The sequence below is a fragment of the Bubalus bubalis genome, chromosome 4 (genome assembly GCF_019923935.1).
Source record: "Bubalus bubalis isolate 160015118507 breed Murrah chromosome 4, NDDB_SH_1, whole genome shotgun sequence".
NCBI lineage: Eukaryota > Metazoa > Chordata > Mammalia > Artiodactyla > Bovidae > Bubalus > Bubalus bubalis.
Window position 1 is genome coordinate 126716273 of NC_059160.1, and position 15008 is coordinate 126731280.

A 15008-nucleotide genomic window follows, 5' to 3' on the forward strand; every position below is an offset into this window, starting at 1 on the left:
TACTTGTGTTGGCCTAACTCAGAGATTCTCATCTCAGTACCCAGTAGAATCATCGGGAATCTTTAATCCCTGGGAGCAGCGTGTTCACACAGAATGTCTGGGCCTCATCCCAGACCAGGGAAATCAGAAATTTCAAGTGCAAGGTGCAAGCCTCCAAAAAAAAATTTTTTTGACTGTGCCACATGGCATGTGGAATCTTAGTTCCCAGACCAGGGCTTGAACCTGTGTCCTCTACAGTGGAAATGTAGAGTCTTAATCACTGGACCACCAGGGAAGTCCCATATGAATTTTTTAAAAAAGCTCCACAAGAGGGTTGAGAAATGCTGGCCTTGCTCTAACACCTAGTCACTCATTATAGATGTTCACAGGAATTAGGGGAGAGAGAGGATGAAAACTTTCAGGACAAGCCATCCTTTCAACACTCAGAAAACCACCCTGCTATAGATAGATACTGTATCTCCACTCGAGGTGGCCTCACTCACTTGGAGATGCACAGAAGGAGAGGTATGGAGTGCTGGGCAATTTACCAGCCTGACTATGAACATGATGGGCTATGACTGAGGTCCCCAGGAAGGACATGCCCATACTGGGCAAAATACATCTGTATCTCACCTGGGATCCCAAGGAAACTGCCTTGAAATCCATCAAACTTTCCACCAGCATATCTTTTAAAAACAATCTAAGAATCACCCTTCCTCCCATCTTTCCTTCCCTTTTTGATTTTTCTGCAAACAAAGTGGTCCTGTGTGGGTGTGCTTCCCTGATGCAGTGATGGTAGAATTACCCAGGGGATGCTTCAATCCATGGGCCTTGGGTATCACGGTTCCCATCAGATCCCCGAATTTGGCAGGCAGGGAGTGCAGGACAAAGCCTGCTCATCCACTCTATTTGTGAGGCAGAATCAGAATTCTCAGGCTTTCTGTCACTGGCAGAATCTCACTCTGCTGTGTCTGACTTAGGGAGGCAGTGGCAATATATTCAGGCACACGAGGATTCCTGTTAAATGATGAATTGTGATTCTGTATCGAGCAGCTCATCACTGCAGGAGAGGTTGAAGCCCAGGGAATTGTCGCCAGTGGAAGAGCCCTGGAGGGGCCTTGAACAGCTACATCTGCAATAAAGAGGAGGTAAAATCCATTACTGGCTGTCTTTATTTTTCTAGCCCACTGATAAGCGATTGAACACTACAGAAAGCCCTTTACCTGCTTCTTTCAGCCAGACGTGGTCCTATTAGGCCAATCAAATTCTCACAAATAATAACAGTGACTCAAAGAGCTTTTCCTGGAATCTTGGGAATTTCCTTTCCCTGCTGGGTGAGTAGGAGACCTAACAGAGGCTTTGGCACATAGATTTAAATGTTTATCCTGGGTTTAGAGCCAGAAAACATTAAGTAGATATTGCTGATTCCTCATCTGGGGCTTTGACAAGGCTCCAAAGGTGAGGTCTTGAGACAGTTTTCAAGGTTGCGTGCATCGGTATCATATGGTGGTGGTTTTTCCTGCTTCATTAAGGCAGGACTGGTTTATACCTCACAGAGCAGGTGCCATCAGTATCCCTCACCTCTGCAACCTGGTTTTCAGGCTTGGTTCTGGATCTCGGGCAGGGTGGCGCTACGTTTTTTTCCTCACTTAAGTGTGTTCTCTATTGGGTTCTCTTTCTTTGTAAATGTATACATATGAGGTGCGATGATTAACTTTATATGTCAAATTAGGTATCTATGGTTGAGACTAACAGTACATTGGTATAAATTTGAGTGGGCTTCCCAGGTGGTGCTGGTTGCGAAGAACCCACCTGCTAATGAAGGAGATGGGGGTTTGATCCCTGAGTTGGGAAGATCCCCTAGAGGAGGGCATGGCACCCCACTCCAATATTCATACCTGGAGAATCCTGTGGACAGAGGAGCCTGGCAGGTTCCAGTCCATAGGGTTTCAAAGAGTCAGACATGACTGAAGCGACATAGCACACATGCACGCATGCACACACACATACTTTTGAGTAAAGCAGATTGCCTTCTCTAATGTGGGTGGGCCACACCCAATCAGGTTGAATAGACCAGCAACCACAAAACTTCAGACCCCTAAGTAAGAGGCAGCACTACAACAGGTAGCCTTCAGACTTCATCTGCACCGTTGGCTCTCTTGGGTCTCCCACCACCAGCCCTCACGGCAGTCTTGAACTTGTCAGCCTCCATAATTGTGTGAGCGGGTTCCTTAAAATAAATCTCTTTCTCTCTATATTCTCATATCCTATTGGACTATTTCTCTGGAGAATCATGACCAATACAAACAAATTCCCAAACATGTAAGTATGTCTGAGAACATTGTTTATTAAATGCAATGCTTATAAAGTAAGAATAAAAAGGTGTATTTGCTGAGTGTTTCAAGTTCATCTTAAAAGATTGCTGTGATTTTAAGTTGATAATCTCATATCTTTCTAATGATGGGTACTTTTATTTAAGTTCAGTGTTTTCTCATTGGCTAATAACTATTTCAATGTTTCTGAGTCTGTAGGAAATAGGTGCTCTTTATTTAATTCTTCACAATCAACTAATCAATCAATCAAGATGAATTTATTTAATATTCATCCACTATATACTCCCTAAACTGCATAGTTTACAAAAATCAGCATAACAAGGCAGATTTATCTCACTGCCCAGGCTTCCCAAGTGGTGGAGTGGTAAAGAATCCACCTGCTAATGCAGGAAATGCAAGAAACATGGGTTTGATCCCTGGGTTGGGAAGATCCCCTGGAGTAGGAAATGTCAACCCACTCCAGTATTCTTGCCTGGAAAATTCCATGGACAGAGAAGCCTGGTGGGCTACAATCTGTGGGTCCACAAAGACCGAGTGACTAAACATGCACACACATCTTGCTCCCCAAGTTAAGATAAAAAAGGGGGGGTGGGAGGAGGCAGACAGCCACTCAACCTATGGACATACAGGAGATATGCTAAGCTAAGCTAAGTCGCTGCAGTCGTGTCCGACTCTGTGCGACCCCATAGACGGCAGCCCACCAGGCTCCACCACCCCTGGGATTCTCCAGGCAAGAACACTGGAGTGGGTTGCCATTTCCTTCTCCAATGCAGGAAAGTGAAAAGTGAAAGTGAAGTTGCTCAGTTGTGTCTGACTCTTCACGACCCCATGGACTGCAGCCCACCAGGCTCCTCCGCCCATGGGATTCTCCAGGCAAGAGTACTGGAGTGGGGTGCCATTGCCTTCTCCGAGAGATATGCTAGGAGGAGACTGATCTTTTCAGGGTGTATTGTTCTTTAAGGTCCTCTACCCAGAGAACAGATGAACAGACTTTGAAAAAGACCTTGCTTTCTCCTACACACACACACACACAGCATTCCACCCCATACCCAGCAGCAGATGGTGAGAGCAGAATCTGAATCTAACTTCAGGAGGTCAGATCCAAGAGGAGGACTTTGGTGGGCAGGTGGACAGGGGTTGGAGAGAGGAGAGGTATGAGTCAAAATGTTTAAAAGGACAAAGAAACAGTGGGAGGATGACAACTGTCAGGTTTTGCCAAATGTGCCCCCCACCTGCACGCATGCTAAGTCACTTCAGTCGTGTCAGACTGTTTGCGACCCCATGGACTGCAGCCCGCCAGGCTCCTCTGTCCATGGGATTCTCCAGGCATGAATACTGGAGTGGGGTGCCATGGCCTCCTCCAGGGGATCTTCCTGATCTTATGTCTCCTGCATCGGCAGGCATGTTCTTTACCACTAGAGCCACCTGGGAAGCCCTGCCCCATCCCGACCCACTCCCACCCAATTCCTTTTGCAACTGCAAAGGTTGCCTGCAGAGGAGATAAATAATCCTTGATCTTGTTTGCATTCAATTTGAAAATCCAGGTATTGGTAAACTAGCATTAAATCTAGTACTTGAGCAACTTTGTAAATAATTAACAATTCAATAATGAATTGATTAGGCTCCATGGGGTCTCAGTTACAGCACACGAGGTCTTCATTGTGTACGTGGGCTCTTTCATGGCTGATTCACAGACTTTCTAGCTGTGACACCTGGGTTTCAGTAGTTTCAGTGTGTGGGCTTAGTCGGTCTGAGGCATGTGAGATTTTAGTTCCCCAACCAGGGATGAAACCCATGTCCTCTGCATTGCAAGGCAGATTCTTAACCTCTGGACCCCCAGGGAAGTTCCTGGGCAACTTCTTTTTCTATCTATAACTGATATGACGGATACTTAATGTCCCAATGAATGGGCAGGGCCATGATTTTAACACATGATCTCAGTTCTCTGTGAATACAGGTTCCCATTGGTTAGGGACTATGGCAGAGCTTGGTGTTGCTTACATTAGTGAACCTTCAGTTCAGTTCAGTTCAGTCGCTCAGTCGTGTCCGACTCTGCGGCCCCATGGACTGCAGCACGCCAGGCCTCCCTGTCCATCACCAACTCCTGGAGTTTACTCAAACTCATGTCCATTGAGTCAGTAATGTCATCCAGCCATCTCATCCTCTGTCATCCCCTTCTCCTCCCACCTTCAATCTTTCCCAGCATCAGGGTCTTTTCAAATGACTCAGTTCTTCACATCAGGTGGCCAAAGTATTGGAGTTTCAGCTTCAGCTTCCAATGAATATTCAGGACTGATTTCCTTTAGGATGGATTGGATGAATCTCCTTGCTGTCCAAGGGACTCTCAAGTGTCTTCTCCAACAGCACAGTTCAAAAGCATCAATTCTTTGGTGCTCAACTTTCTTTATATCCAACTCTCACATCCATACATGACTACTGGAAAAACCATAGCTTTGACTAGATGGACCTTTGTTGGCAAAGTAATGTCTCTGCTTTTTAATAAGCTGTTTAGGTTGGTCATAACTTTTCTTTATGGCTGCAGTCACCATCTGCAGTGATTTTGGAGCCCCCCAAAATAAAGTGGACCTTAGATGTATGCAAATTTATTTACATTTTCTGGGGTCTTAGCACTTGTCACACCCCTGCAGATGGGACTGGCAGAAAGAGTCCACATTAATAAGGACAACTTGAAAACGGACTTGTTCACCCAGCAAATACTTGAGTACCCACACTATGTGGAGGTCAGTGAGTAGTCCTGTCCTCTGGGAGCTTACAATCTAAAATTTTTTTAAAAAAAATTAATAACTGTTATGACAAGCACTATGTAAGAGAAGAAAGAGAATGCTGAGAGCCTGCAACCAGAGGTCCCAGTCTGGTCTGGACTTCCTCATAACAGGTACGTCCGCTGATATCTAAAGAATAAGGGGAATTGACCAGTTCCCCTGGGGGAAACCCTGAGATGGGAGGGGGCAGAACTAAGGCCTGTGAAAGATAAAAGAATGGCGGAACGTGGGGGAGAGACGAGGCTGGCCTGGTAGGCCAATAGACTAGATTAAGAGTTTCAGTCTTGATTCTTGACGGGAAATCACTGCAGGGCTTTTTGAGGGGAGAAGGGAATGTTGAAGGCTGTGATTTGCATGTTTTAAAAGTCTAGCCATTATGTTGAAAGAGCAGCACTACAAAAATACAGCTGAAATCATCCAAAAACTCCTTCACTCGGCATTCCAGGCCTATTTCTTTCTCTTTTAAAATTGGGGTAAAATACACATGGGCTTCACTGGTGGCACTAGTGGTAAAGAAAACCCACCTGCCAATGCAGGAGACGGACTCGGGTTCAACCCCTGGGTTGGGAAGATCCCCTGGAGGAGGGCATGGTAACCCACTCTAGTATCCTTGCCTGGAGAATCCCAGGGGCAGAGGAATCTGGTGAGCTATGGTCCCAAAGGGTCACAAAGAGTCAGACACGACTGAAGCAACTTAGCATGCAGGCACACAGAATACGCATAACGTAAAATGTGCCCTCTTCATCATTCTTAAGTGGACAGCTCAGTGGTATCAAGTACAGTCACACTGCTGTGCAATCGTCTTGCAAAACTGAAACTCTGTCCCTGGTAAACAACTCCCCCTCTTTCCACCCCGCCCCAACCCCAACCTACCCCAAACCGGCATTGTGCGTCTGTGTCCATGACTGTGACTTTTCTAAGGATCCCGTATAAGTGGAAGCATGCAGTGCTTGTCAATTTCTGATTGGCTTATTTCACCACAGTGTCCTCCAACTTCATCCATACTGTAACATGTGTCAGAATTTCCTCCCTCTTAAGGCTGAGTAATATTCCTTTGTATGGATTTAAACCACTTTGTGTATCCATTCATCTATTGGCTTTTGTGAATAATGCCGCTATGGACATGGATGTACAAATGTCTCTTTGAGTCTCTGTTTTCTTTTTTTTTAATTAATTTTTTATTGGGGTATAGTTGATCTACAATGCTGTGTTAGCTTCAGGTGTACAGTAAAGGTATGCATATACATATATCCTCTCTTTTCAGATTCTATTGCCATATAGGTAGGTCATTACAGAGCATCAAGTAGAGTTTCTTGTGTTATACAGTCCATCTTTGTTGATTGTCTATTTCATATATAGCAGTGCGGATGTCAATCCCAATCTTCCAATTTACCCCTCCCCCACTTCCCTTTCCCCTTTGGTAACCCTTAGTTTGTTTTCTACATTTGTGACTCTACTTCTGTTTTGTAAATAGGTTCATTTGTAGCATTTTTTGAATCCCTACTTTCAATTCTTTTGAGTATATACTGCAAGGGCTATTTCTTGAATACCTTTTACAGGAATGGCTCTACACTAAACACTATGTGGGCTTCAGTTCAGTTCAGTTCAGTTCAGTTGCTTAGTCGTGTCCGACTCTTTGCGACCCCATGAATCACAGCACGCCAGGCCTCCCTGTCCATCACCAACTCCCGGAGTTCACCCAGACTCACGTCCATCGAGTCCGTGATGCCATCCAGCCATCTCATCCTCTGTCGTCCCCTTCTCCTCCTGCCCCCAATCCCTCCCAGCATCAGAGTCTTTTCCAATGAGTCAACTCTTCACATGAGGTGGCCAAAGTACTGGAGTTTCAGCTTTAGCATCATTCCTTCCAAAGAAATCCCAGGGCCGATCTCCTTCAGAATGGACTGGTTGGATCTCCTTGCAGTCCAAGGGACTCTCAAGAGTCTTCTCCAACACCACAGTTCAAAAGCATCAATTCTTTGGCGCTCAGCCTTCACAGTCCAACTCTCACATCCATACACGACCACAGGAAAAACCATAGCCTTGACTAGACGAACTATGGGGCTTAGAAAAATGAACATGACACACACGGTTCTTGTCAGCCCAACGTAGACAGGAAAATGCCTCCTCTTTCCCTCTGCAGATTTTGGTGGAGAGAGGAGGCATTTGGTGAAGTAGATAAAGAAGAGGTGGCTGATGTAGTTAGAAAGACAGGGCCGGGTAAGGGTGTTAGGTTAATTCAAGAAAAGGTAATGATCATTGAAGAATTTAGGTTTTTTTGTTGTTGTTTGCTTGGCTTATTGGTTGGTTGATTTGTTTCAAGTTAAATTAAAAATAGAAAAATCTGAACTGATTTGGGATACAGAAACATGGTTTTGGAGTTCATAAGTAGAATGAATTGGAGTGGCCTAAATTGGAGATAGAGTGCCCTGATCAGAGGCTGTGGCAGATGGCCCAGGTAAGAAAAAAAATCAGGGCTTTAACAAGCGTGATATCAGTGGGGATGGATAAAGACATTTTCCTTTAGAGTTTGTGTTAGTGTGTGTGTGTGTGTGTGTGTGTGTGAGTTGCTCAGTCGTGTCTGAGTCTTTGTGACCCCATGGACTGTAGTCCACCAGGCTCCTCTGTCCATGGATTTTTCTGGCAAGAATACGGGAGTGGGGTGCCATTTCTTCCTCTGGGGGATCTTCCTGACCCCAGGGATCAAACTTGGGTCCCCCGCATTGCAAGCAGATTCTTTACCGTCTGAGCCAATGGGGAAGTTAGTCATGGCCAAAACTCATGTGCTTCTGGTTGATTTCAGAATGGTCTGGTCTCCGCCCACATGGTGCTTCTCTCTCAGAACCATCAGCCTCTGTCAGAGGGAGAAAGTCTTCCTCCAGGGTCTCCTTCAGTTAAGAAGCATCTCTGTCCACTCCAGCCCCTGCTTCCTTGTGGCCGGATGAAAGGCAGCCCTGGAGAGAGCCCCCCACACACAGCTATCGGGGCTATTTGGAGCAGCATCTTTGAAGGACAGATTCTCCAAGCAGGAACTCCCACTGGGCAACTCAAGAAGCCTCTGGGCAGCTCAGTCCCTTCAGCTATTTTTAGTGCGCCTTTTAGATTTAGAAACAGCAGCTTTCTGTAAAAACTCATTTTTTTCTGCTTCCTTCAGGCAGAAAATTTCAATCCCAAACCTTCACACTAAATGACACAGCGTTTGAGCATTCAGCTGGCTTTCTTCCTTCTTTGTTACCTTGCCATCATGCCTTGAAGGATGTTAAAAGCTCCAAATCTTACAGTCCCAACTCAAGCAGCAGACAATTGCAATTCATGGGGTCCTTAACCATATTACGACCATGATGGCAAGCTGAGGGGAGGGAGGGCAATAATTGTACAGCAGTTGAGAGATATGAACCTCAATGCCCATCCACTCCCGGAAAGTAGTACCCCAAGCTTGGACATGAACATGCTCTGAGTGGTCCTCAGATTCTGGGTTCATCCTAAAAGATTCATTTCCTTTAAAAATACTCTTGGGGAGTATGAGAAATCTAGTTTAAAAAATTCTACATTATCCTGTTCACATGGTGCCATTGACTCTTTTTGTTTTAAATGGAGGACTTCCATGGTGGTCCAGTGGTTAGCATTCTGCAATTCCACTGCAGTGACTGCAGGTTCAATCCGTGGTTGTGGGATTAAGATCCCACATGCTCTGCAGGGTGTCAAAAAAAATCTGAAAAAAAAATGGGGGCCTATGACAATAGAAACATCAATATTTCATTTACTTATTCTTATTTGTGGAACCCACTGCCAAGAGTCAGATGGCTAACAAGTGTCTGTAATTGGCTGCTCTCTGAAGTAAAGGACATCCATAAGTACAGGACACAGGCCAGCTACACGCTTAGCTGGGAGCAGGACACAACTTTACTCTTCCAATTTTTTTTTAAATTTTGAAAATTGTCAAATCTATGGAAAAGTTGAGTGAGTAGTACACCACTCAAAGACATCATATGGCTTTCACTTAGATTCACTGGTTGTTTATATTTTACTATATATACTTTCTCTTTTTTTTCTTTTTCTATATATATATATAGTATGTGTGAGAATTTGTGCACACACACACGCCAAGCTGTGTAAAAGTAAGCATGAGTAAACTATAAGCATGGCACTCCACCCTAAATGCTTCAGTGTGTATCTTTTAAGAACAAAAAAAAATTGTCCTTTATAATCCCATTGTTATGAGCACACCCAAGAATAATGACATCAATACATTAAGGGAAAGTTTTCAAAGAAGGAAAATGATGCCTCTTATCCCAATATAGAATCAACATGTGTTAAGGATTTTATTGAAGTCATGATCAGTGAGGGAACTGTTAGGATGTCACAACGAGTTCAAAAGAGAATCTAAAGAGCAGGCACATTTGTGGCTGAGGAAGGTTGAAAGGAATGAGCAAGTGGAGGCAAAGCTGGCTTCCTTGTGTCTAATGTGTGTGCGTGCATGCTCAGCCACATCTGACTCTTTGCAACCCTATGGACTGTAGCCTGCCAGACTCCTCTGTCCATAGGATTTTCCAGGCAACGATACTGGAGTGGGTTGCCATTTCCTCCTCCAGAGAATCTTCCCAACCCAGGGAAGAGATCGAACCGGCGTCTCTTACATCTACCTCCATTGGCAGGCGGGTTCTTTACCACTAGCGTCACCCGGGAAGCCCCTCGTTGTGTCTAAGGGAAGGATTATTTTACATTGCTCTTCATTTTCTACAACCTAATAAGCTGTAAAATAGCTCAAAGGCAATGAAAGATGCAGAGTCCCTATAGAGTCAGAATTAGATAACCCTGAGGTATGTACTCACCTGGGAAACTTGCTCTATAGAGGGTCAGGTAGTAAATATTTTCAGTTTTGCAAGCCATGTGGCCTTTGTTATAACCACTCAACTCTACTGTTAAACAAAAAGTAACCATAGATAATCCAGGAAGGAATGAGTGTTGCTTTGTGTCAATAAAACTTTATTTATAGACCCAGGTGGCAGGCCATATCTGGCCCACTGACTGTAGTTTGCTGACCCTGCTCTAAAGAATGCTGTTTTCCACTGAAGCACAAGTTATCTCCATCAGATACAAAAATAAGATGGTCTTATCAGTTGAACTGTGTCCCCCTTAACATTCATATGCTGAAATCCTAACCCCACCTCTACCCCTAGTCTCGCAGGATGGGACTGTATTTGGAGATAGAATCTTTAAAGAGGTAATTAAAATGAGGTCATTAGGGTGGGCCCTAGTCCAATATGACTGGTATCCTTGTAAGAAAGGAGATTAGGACATAGACACATTCAGAGGGAAGACCACATGAAAATACAGGGAGAAGATGGCCGTCAAGACCACATGAAAATACAGGGAGAAGATGGCCGTCTACAAGTTAAGGAGAGAAGCTTCAGAAGAAATTTCAAGAAAATAAATTTCTGCAGTTTAAGCCACCCTGTTTGCGGTACTTTGTTATACAGCCACAAGAGACTACCAGAAATGAATCACTTTTAAAATAAGGCTATCTAATCATGAGTCAAAGGAATAGGCTAGACTAATTTCTTGCTAAATTTGCTTTATCAAATGGATTATTTTCAAGATACAGTTGAAGGTGGAGATGGGGGAAATTTTCGATGTCAAGTTTAGAAACTAAATAAATCATAGTTCTTTCTTAAATACTCCCTACAATGTCAATATGTCAATGTTCTTCAGATGTCCTACAATAAATCTTATTTTAATTCCAGAGTTTCTCAAACTTGGAATGCCTTTTTTTTTTTAAAGATACAGTTCTCTTGTTTTGTAAATAAGTTCATTTGTATTATTTTTTTTTAGGTTTCACATATAAGTGATACCATATGATATTTGTCTCTGACTGACTTACTTCACTTAGTAGGATAATCTCTAGGTTCACCCATATTGTTGCAAATGGTATTATTTCATTCTTGTTTAATGGGTGCATAGTATTCCATTGTATATATTAATATGTACTACATGTTTATCCATTCTTCCCTTGATGGACATTTACGTTGCTTCCATGTCTTGGCTATTGTAAATCGTGCTGCAATGAATATTGGGGTGCATGTATCTTTTCAAATTAGGGTTCTTTCCAGATATATGCCCAGGAGTGGGATTGCCAGATGTTTAGTTTTTTAATGATCTAAATAGACATTTCTCCAAAAAAGACATACAGATGGCTATAAAGCACATGAAAAGATGTTCAACACTGCTAATTATGCAAGGAGAGCCAACCAGTCCATTCTAAAGGAGATCAGCCCTGGGTGTTCTTTGGAAGGAATGATGCTAAAGCTGAAACTCCAGTACTTTGGCCACCTCATGTGAAGAGTTGACTCATTGGAAAAGACTCTGATGCTGGGAGGGATTGAGGGCAGGAGGAGAAGGGGACGACAGAGGATGAGATGGCTGGATGGCATCACTGACTTGATGGGCATGAGTCTGAGTGAACTCCGGGAGATGGTGATGGACAAGGAGGCCTGGCGTGCTGCGATTCATGGGGTCGCAGAGTCGGACACAACTGAGCTACTGAACTGAACTGAACTGAATTAATAGAGAAATACAAATCAAAATTACAAAGAGGTACCACCTCACACTCTTCAGAATGGCCAGCATCAAAAAGTCTACAAACAATAAATGCTAGAGAGGGTGTGGAGAAAAGGGAACCCTCCTACACTGGTTATGAGAAGATACAGTTCTGAATAATAAAACCAGTATTCTTGGAACAGGCTTTGCAAACACTAGTGTGGGCAAAAAATGAAGCAGATACTCTGAGAATGTAGAGATGCCATGAAGCAAGCCTTGGGAAATGTTGGATTCTGAAGGCTGGAGAAGAGAACCTAAGCATGCTCCAGGCAGTGGAAAGAAGGAGACTCTCGTGCCCAGGTCTGTGCGATCATGACAGGGACAGGAGGACCCGAGGACATGAGATGCTGGATGGCCCAGAGGTGAGTGCTTCCCAAGGATCATTATCTCTGTTTCTAGGAGAATCTGAGACATCAAGCATCCAGTTGTAGAAGAACAAATGGAATTTAGAACATCTGGCCCTTGGTGTCTTCCTTCAGGATCCCCTATCATCACTCCCAACAGAATTTAAAAGCCCACAATATACTCCTTTAATGGGAATACCAGACCGCCTTACCTGCCTCCCGAGAAACCTGTATGCAGGTCAAGGAGCAACAGTTAGAACTGGACACGGAACAACAGACTGGTTCAAAATTGGGAAAGGAGTACATCAAGGCTGTATACTGTTACCCTGCTTATTTAACTTCTATGCAGAGTACATCATGAGAAATGCTGGGCTGTAGGAAGCACAAGCTGGAATCAAGATTGCCAGGAGAAATATCAATAACCTCAGATATGCAGATGACACCACCCTTATGGCAGAAAGCGAAGAACTGAAGAGCCTCTTGATGAAAGTGAAAGAGGAGAGTGAAAAAGTTGGCTTAAAACTCAACATTCAGAAAACAAAGATCATGGCGTCCAGTCCCATCACTTCATGGCAAATAGATGGGGAAACAATGGAAACAGTGAGAGACTTTATTTTCTCAGGCTTCTAAGTCACTGCAGATGGTGACTGCAGCCATGAAATTAAAAGACACTTGCTCCTTGAATGAAAAGCTCTGACCAACCTAGACAGCATATTAAAAAGCAGAGACATTACTTTGCCAACAAAGGCTCCGTTAGTCAAAGCTATGGTTTTTCCAGTAGTCAGGTATGGATGTGAGAGTTGGACTATGAAGAAGGCTGAGTGTCAAAGAAATGTTGCTTTTGAATTGTGGTGCTAGGGAAGACGCTTGAGAATCCCTCGAACTACAAGGAGACCAAATCAGTCAATCCTAAAGGAAACCAACCCTGAGTATTCATTGGAAGAAATGATGCTGAAGCTGAAGCTCCAATACTTTGGCCACCTGATGCGAAGAGCCACCTCGTTAGAAAAGATCCTGATGGTGGAAAAGATTGAAGGCAGAAGGAGAAGGGGACAGCAGAGTACGAGATGGTTGGATGGTATCACCGACTCAATGGACATGAATTTGAGGAAGCTCTGGGAGATGGTGAAGAACAGGGAAGCCTGGCGTGCTGCAGTCCAAGGGGTCGCAAATAGTCGGACACGACTGAGCAACTGAACAACAAAAATGCTCCTTCCGTGAAATTACTGCAGATCAATGGTGTAAAAGCCCGGATGGTGCCCGCAATGTCAGCTCCTGGCCACCAGATGGCGCGCGGCATCCACAGTGCACTTGCGCGGCCTCTGCCTGCCCCAGCGCTGGCCCGGGGCCCAGAGGAAATGTGTTTGTGCGTCTCCTCTTACGGAGCGCCCTGCAACGTTTTTACACTTCAGAAAGCTCATCGGCAGAGGAGCATGTGAAACAGCACACGGCACAGCTGTGCTCTTCCTGTCCTGTCCCTCTCGGGGACACGTCAGCAGCATTTCCCCTTGTCTGTAGAATTTCGGAGCCTTTTTGCCCATTTGTTCTCAGAACTGGAGCTAGACGGGGGGAGGACTTTGCTTCCATTTTGAAACCCACAATCCTGCTGGAAAAGAAGTGGAAAAAAATATCCCAAGATTGTTTATGAGGGCAGGCACGTTGCTGGCGTGAAAACAAACTGCCAAAACTTTGTTACTCTGGTATTCTGTCAGCTAACACAGTGGGGTAGAAGATTTTGACGTCATCCCAGACCTCAGCCCCAAAGAGTTAATGATGTTACTCATGCCACTGGGGCCGGGAAGAAAGACTTGCGTTTTTGGGTGGTTACTGCTTGCCCAGAGCTGTGGAATGAGCTGTGAGGCTGAAGGCCAAGGGACCTGGGCCACCCATGCAGTGAAATAATCCCCTAGAAATGCGCTGCCTGGAGTGGAAATGAACAGTAATTCCAGGGCATTTACTAAATATTACGGACAGTCATTCAGGCTACAGTTGGTTGGACTCTCAACACTGCAAATCTCACATTTGGGATACATTACGCAGATACCAGGAAATAATCAAAATCAAACAATGGTCAAGTTCTGGGTCATAAGCAGTGAGGCCTCTTCTTATTTTCTGTTCCAATAGCAATGTACAATTAATAACCTAGTTTTTGACTGGAAGGGATATTTCAATATATAGGTGATGCTTTCAGAAGGGCCTCAGCGAGTCACTGTTTATTTCCTTCTTTCTTTCTCTTTCTGAAGTAGGGCCCTGGAAGGGAAGACAAAGGCAATATTCAAATATGACCTACATTTTTGACCCAATCAGAAACTTGTTTGAATCAAGGCAAGCAAAACCTTGGCACATACTCTTTGTCTGGCACCCTGTCCCATGTCTGAAAAGTACTTTATTATTTCATCTTCCTGACAACAACTTAGTATTTGGCATTGGCCGAGGTTTTCAGATGAGAAATCTAGGCTCAGAGAGGTTAAGTAGCTCGCCAGAAGTCACACAGCCTGCCAGAAGTCACACAGCCAGTAAATGTGAGAGCTAGAAAATAGACACAGGTATTTTTGACTTGAAAGCCTGGGTTTGTTCTTCATCAAGGCATTTCATAGACTCAAAGAACCTTTGAGTTGGGAGAGGTCTGGGAGGTCATTTAGATAAACCCTCTAAATCATTCAATAATCCCTTCCCCATCATTCTCCATAAGTTGTAAATATAAATGTGCCTGGAATCAGAATCTGAAGCTTGGAAAGAAATAAGAGCAAGACTTCGGAATGCAGACAGAGGGCCTAAATAAATGGAATAGATTTTGTTTCAATTTTATTTAAAAATTTTAAAAAATGGATATATACACACAAGTGGGATGGTCATAATATTCTCAAGTGCCTGTGTGCCAGAACTAAAAAGGATGCAGAAGAATGCTACTATCTCAAAACACCTTTCTGAACCAGAAAGAGAACGTTCCAGTAAAAAGCTCCCCCTCTATA

General features: G+C 44.1%; 1 non-coding gene across 1 annotated transcript; it reads right to left on the bottom strand.

The window, feature by feature from the left end:
* Positions 1-201: 201 nt before the first annotated feature.
* Positions 202-274, bottom strand: TRNAG-UCC. Its single transcript has one exon. It is a non-coding gene; the product is annotated as a tRNA-Gly (tRNA).
* Positions 275-15008: the final 14734 nt, after the last annotated feature.